Source organism: Colobus angolensis, unplaced genomic scaffold (genome assembly GCF_000951035.1).
Source record: "Colobus angolensis palliatus isolate OR3802 unplaced genomic scaffold, Cang.pa_1.0 Scaffold57, whole genome shotgun sequence".
In the NCBI taxonomy this organism is placed as follows: domain Eukaryota; kingdom Metazoa; phylum Chordata; class Mammalia; order Primates; family Cercopithecidae; genus Colobus; species Colobus angolensis.
The window spans coordinates 712,763-719,581 of NW_012119265.1; positions in this window are offsets into that span (position 1 = coordinate 712,763).

Consider the following 6,819-nt stretch of genomic DNA (forward strand, 5'->3'; position numbering starts at 1 on the left):
GAAAAGTCAAAGGCCAAAAGAAGAAGAAGAGGAAAGAAGAGGGAGAAGAAGGAGGAGGAGGAGGAGAAAAAGAAAGAAGAAGAAGAAAGAAGAAGGAAGAACCACAACAACAACCACAACCTAAAGGAATAGGGGTGATTCAAGAAATAAGCTGACTAAAGAAATTACACATAATTCACAGTGGAAGTGCCGTGGTGAAAGGTGGGGTAAGGTATGCTTTTAAAGGCTAAAATTATCTCTGCCATTTATTTTTCATTATAGAACTTACAGTTATTTATAATGGTTAACTTCTTGAGAGGAAGAAAATATTACAAATTGCTGAACTGATTTTTTTTTTACACTGCCAATAACCCTCTCCAACAAAGTTGGAAACTCCCTTACTCAGGTCAAGGAAATGGTGTTTGGTTTTATTTTAAATTATGGTAAGAGACATCACACAAAATTTACCATCACATGCATTTTTTACTGTATGGTTTGGTGGCATGACATATGTTCACATTATTGTTGCACTCACTCTTGTAGTCTGATTTTTAAGACAAGCCTGGATCACAACCTAGAGTCACAATTTGTCAAATAACAGCCACTTTGTTCCCCACAAGGACTTAGACCCAAGCTGTCTAACTCCTGATATAGTACAAAAACAAGTCTGGATGGAGAGAAGAGGAATACAGTGGTAAGAGGCAAATAGTTCAGGCAGTATTAAGAAATGGAGTTGGGTTCGCGACCAGCCTGACCAACATGGTGAAACCCCATCTCTACCAAAAACACAAAAAATAGCTGGGCGTGGTGGCGCATGCCTGTAATCCCAGCTACTCAGGAGGCTGAGGCAAAAGAATCACTTGAACCTGGGAGGCGGAGGTTGCAGTGAGCCATCGCGCCATTGCACTCCAGCCTGGGCGACAGAGCAAGACTCCATCAAAAAAAAAAAAAAAAAAAACCAAAAGAAAGGAAAGAAGGAAGGAAGGAAGGAAGGGAGGGAGGGAGGGAGGGAGGGAGGGAGGGAAAGAAATGGAGTTGGGTGCAAAGCAAAGAGACAAACAAAGAAGACTTCCAAATGTCAGCAAATGACTCTGGTGCCATCCTACCTCCCTAACCTGCCGTCCTTCTTGCTTCCTGGTAAACCCTCCTGGAATGCCCTTTCTCTCTAATTTCCCACTCCATACCTTCTCTAGCCAGGAAAACTTGTTCCAATCCTCACTGCATTCATTCATGACCACCCACCACATCTGCAGGTATTTCACTTCTTATTGAAATATATAATGTCAACACTGCACTGCTTTAGATTGTTGTTTAGCCCTTTCATGTGCTTCTGACTTGTTCCTCAAAATTAGTAAAGGCTCCCCCAAGTCAAGGACCATGTCTTAGGTATGATGCTTCATTAGTCCCACTTCCCATCCACCACCATCCCTCATAAAGTTGACCACATAATAGGCATTCAATGAATACTTGTTGACTCAAATCCCATTATTGTGGAAAACCTTCTAAGTGACCTTCGCATGAGTAAGTTCTCAATCTTTAACTTTCTATTTTTATGTGGCATGCTATGGAGATCCATTGTTTGAAATTGCTTCCAGAATTTCTGTTTACTAAGTACGGTTTGAGTTATTTCGTGCAGGCAAAAAAAAAAAAAAAAGACTGTTAGCTGCCGGAAAACATTTTTTATAACATTGTTATTGGCAACTCATGCTGACGTGGAACTAGTTCTTTATTTTGACTGAACTTTGAACACAGATTCACATTCTCTAAGTTTCTTTTGAAGCCAACTTTACTCTCATAATAATTTCCTAAGATTGCCAGCTAACTCTCTCGATATGAAGCAGAAATGGCCTGTATATAGAAGAATGATCTAGCTAAAAGCCCAAAGTCTGTGTTCATTTTGCTGCCTTTAGTTAAAACATTCTGCTAGCAGCAAGGCTGTAATAACCAAATGTTCACCATATGCACAAGCCCAAGAAAATCAAACAATTTTCTGTTGTAATTGGGTAATAATATGGCCTACCTTCTGTCTTACCATTTGAGTTTGAATATGAGCAATAGCAAACAAATACCATTTCTCTCAAGGAAGAACAAAGATCTTCAGGTCAGTATTATTCAAGAATGCACAGCACACAACACCCAGAATTCTGTGATACCAATGACTGCCCCATCTTCCCAAGGTCTTTGAAACACCCATCATGGAGGTTTCTTTTCTTTTCTTTTTTCCTTTTTTTTGAGAAACGGTCTGGTTTGTCATACAGGCTGGAGTGCAGCAATGTGATCTTGGCTCACTGCAACCTCCTCTGCCTCCTGGGCTCAAGTCATCCTCCCACCTCAGCATCTCATGTAGCTGGGACTACAGGGGCACACCACCATGCCTGGCATGTATGTATGTATGTATGTATGTAGACACAGGGTTCTGCCATGTTGCTCAGGCTGGTCTTGAACTCCTGAGTTCAAATGATCCTCCCACCCAGCCTCCAAGCATGAGCCACCATGCCCAGCTGGTTTTTAACAATAATAAATTAGCATATTATAATATTTTAAATGTATTAAACTTCCTTGTATTTAAATCCATCTTCCAATTAGATTGCAAACTAGAAGTGAATAAGACATTGTTTACATTTGTTTGTTTCACTTACGCTTTGAAACCAATAACTTAATAGTTGAATTGACTCATGATTAAGTCAACAAAAGTTGAACTGGCTTTTTCCATCAGAGACTGCAGATTTTTTTGGTATTCTGCATTCAGAGGATGTTACCATCTTTTATTTATAAATTTAACTTATAAATATTTATCCTTTTTTTAATCAGAGGGTTGCCTGGACTAAAAAGCATAGTTAATATAGAAACCTAGAAGGTGCCAACTTTCAACTGTCTGTTTGATTTTTCAATTATTTTTTTAAACTTTTGGACTACTCTTTAGCTTTTTTCCCAGGCTGAATACCATCTCAGATGGCTTTTCTCCTTGAACCAACGCAAGACCAGCTGATAAATGGTACGGTTTACCAAAAGGCTAGTACTTCTACTCCATGTTGAATAGCTAAGTCCCTAATGCTCAGCAACACAGGCAGTAATCTGTAAGACTGATCACATAAAGGAGCTAGGACATCTCCTTATCCCTACCATCCAGATCTTTCATGGACCCTGGGTTCTTCCATCTCCCCAGGGTACTGGTAGCCAGTGGGATTCCATTCCATGCTGTGTACATCAGATAACTGGTTCAGTCCCACTCCCCACCTCTCTCTTCTTTTTTATTCTCTTCTCTTCTCTCCTCTTTGTCCCCTCACCAGCCTTTCCTTAAGAACCACAGTCCTATAAGACCCCAGGGAGACTATTCTGCTGTCTTCCCCTGCACTGACCGGGGCCTTTGCCTCACACTCCTGCTAGCTCTTCCTTCCCACCAACCCCACAGATGCTTCCTGAAGCCCCTGTGCCCTCCCTTCCCGCCCAGCCCACGCCAGGAAGTCCCGTGCCCCATCCTTCTCAATCCAGGGAACATGTGAAAGTCAGGCCAGTGTAAGTGAGGGTTTGGGAGTGAGAGGCAGGGAGGGGGCACTTTTATTTCTGGGGCTGTGAGAAAATAAGTTCCTGTAATCCCAAGTTAGAATCTGGAACAAACATCAACAAAGTAATAAGGAACGATTTGTTTCTCTAGTGCTGAGAGTATTATTCTTTGGCCATATTCAATGATATTGTGAAGACTGGCCTGGAAAACTAAACCACCTCTTGATTTAAAAAAAAAAAAAAAAAAATCTGGGGTGTGGGCTGCATTTTGAGCTCCACTAACCTACAGTCTAACCCAAGATTCTCTCCATCCCCTTCCTCAATTCCACTACTACTTTCCCTGATTAAGCCCACTGATTCTCAGAGCTTTAATTCGTACCTCTAAAAAAATGAGTCGAAACCTAGAATTCAAGTGCAACTTATCCTCTGAGCATCAGATACACACTTCATCTCGGAGATGTGCCCAGGCCAGGCTGTCCCCAGTTTCCCAACTCAATTAAGGTGCCCACTGAGCTCCACATCTTCCCCTCATATGTGTCCATGGCCAGTGCAGAGAGACCTATGAAAATATTTAAAAGGCACTCCCCTGGGGGCAGTGGGGAGATACAAAAAATGAAATATGAAATGTGCCTGCCCCTTCCTTCGGGAAACTAGGAGCACAGCTTCCCGGGTCACAGGCTCCCAGGTCAAGGCGCTCAGCTCGGCCACGAGAGCACACGCTGAATTTCAACTCTGGGCTGTCATTCTTGTATAGAAGCTCCTCCTCCCCTCTTCCCTCTTTCTGTCACTATTTTCTCAGTCACCGGGGTTGAACATCTACCAGTCAGCTTCGAAGTGAGTTCTTCCAGCAAGTCTTCCTGACCCTCGGAGTTAGAATGCGGTGCCCTCAGCGTCCCGTGCCCCACTCCCCCACCTGCCCCCGCCCCCTAGACTTAGCGCACTGCAGTGCAGCCCCCTGTGATTTCCCTGCAAATCACACTAGAGTGAGAGCTGGGAGTAATGAGAAACTCGGCTGTCTTAGTTATACGGCTTTTACAGCAATTCCCTTATTGCATTTTATATTTACGGTTTAGGCAGTTGGGCAAGTGTGTTAGTCCGTTTTCACGCTGCTGATGAAGCCTGAGACTGGGCAATTTACAAAGGAAAGAGATTTAATTGGACTCACAGTTCCACATGGCTGAGAAGGCCTCACAATCATGGCAGAAGGCAAGGAGGAGCAAGTCACATCTTAAGCGAAGGGGGCAGGCAAAAAGACAGCTTGTGCAGGGAAATTCCCGTTTTTAAAACCATCAGATCTCGTGAAACTTATTCACTATCATGAGAACAGTGCAGGAAAGACGCGCCCCCATAATTAAATCACCTCGCAGTGGCTTCCTCCCGTGAGGTGTGCGAATTGTGGGAGTTTACAATTCAAGATGAGATTTGGGTTGAGACACAGCCAAACCATATCAGCAAGAAATACTGAATTTCCTGTTTTCGTCAAACTATTTTAGATTTTATTTTTATTTTATTTATTTATTTATTTTTTGAGACAGAGTCTGGCTCTGTTGCCCAGGCTGGAGTGCAGTGGCGCAATCTCAGCTCACTGCAAGCTCCACCTCCCGGGTTCAGGCCATTCTCCTGCCTCAGCCTCCTGAGTAGCTGGGACTACAGGCGCCGGCCACCACGCCCGGCTAATTTTTTTGTGTGTGTATTTTTAGTAGAGAGGAGGTTTCACTGTGTTAGCCAGGATGGTCTCAATCTCCTGACCTCGTGATCCTCCTGCCTCAGCCTCCCAAAGTGCTGGGATTACAGGCATGAGCCACCACGCCCGGCCAAACCATTTTATTTTTATTCCAAATCCCTGTCCCACCATACTGGGATGTAATTCGTTCTCAGTCATCCTTAGCCTTCCCTGCAGGACCAAGACCCCAGGGACCTGCCTCAGTCACCAGGACACCCCCATGGGATGTGGGTTTTAGCAGCTATGCCGATTCTAGGCTATGTGTGGGGACACTGAAATCTTGGAAAAGTCAAGATTTGAGGTCCCATCACTCCCCAGGGCACTTTCAGGGAGAAAGAGCTCCCACACCATTCCCAGGTTCACCCACCCAACCCCAAGGATAGGAACCACCACCCCCACCCCATCTCCATGCTTCCCGCTGCCCTCTCCCTCCAGGACACCCAGCCAACTTCCTCTATGCACTTTGGCTTTTAAAAACCAAAAATCAGCAAAGGAAGTGTCTTGCCAGGAACTTTTTCCTTTTGCACCCTCTGAGACAAGGTCAGAGCCTGTCTCCCTGCTTCAATGCGAGAAGATAAATAATAAAATACAGGAAGAAAAACAAATTCCTATCTCAGAAAATTTCCCCAGCCATGTATCTGTCATCCTTGTCCTCTCCCCTGGCACCCTTGTGGTGAATAATACTCCCTCCCCACCCCACCAAAGGTGTCCGCATGCTAATCCCCACAACCTGTGAATATGCCACCTTACATGGTAAAAGGGATTTTGCAGATATAATTAAATTGAGAATCTTGATGTGGGGATATGATTCTGGATTAGCCAGGAAGGCTCAGTGTAACCATAAAGGTTCTGTTTTTAAGTTTTAATTTGTTCTTTAGATTCACGGGGTACATGTGCAGGCTTGTTACAAGGATATATTGTGTGATGCTGCAGTTTGGGCTTCTATTAATTCTGTCACCCAAATAATGAACCATAGTACCCAATAGAAAGTTTTTCAGCCCTTTCATCCCTGCCTCCCTCCTTCCTTTTGGAGTTGCCAGTATCTGTTGTTCCAATCTTTATGTCTACGTGTATCCAGAGTTTAGCTCCCAATTTTAAATGAGAACATGCAATATTTTGTTGTCTGTGCATTAATTCACTTAGGATAATGGCCTTCAGCTGCATCTATGCTGCTGCAAAGAACATGATTTTGTTCCTTTTTATGACTGGACAGTATTCCATGGTGTATATGTCTATATTTCCTTTATCCAGTCCACTGCTGATGGGCACCTACCTAGGTTGACTCTATGTCTTTGCTATTGTGAATAGTGCTGTGATAAAAATACAAGTGCAGGTGTCTTTTGGGTAGAACCATTTGTTTTCCTTTGGGTATATACCCAGTAATGGGATTGCTGGATTGAATGGTAGTTCTATTTTTAGTTCTTTGAAAAATCTCCAAACTGCTTTCCACAGGGACTGAACTAATTTACATTCCTGCAAACAGTATATAAGTGTTCCCTTTTATCCACAGCCTTGCCAACATATTATTTTTTGACTTTTGCATGTTAGCCATTCTGACTGGTGTGAGATGGTATCTTATCGTGGTTCTGATTTGTATTTCTCTGATCATTAGT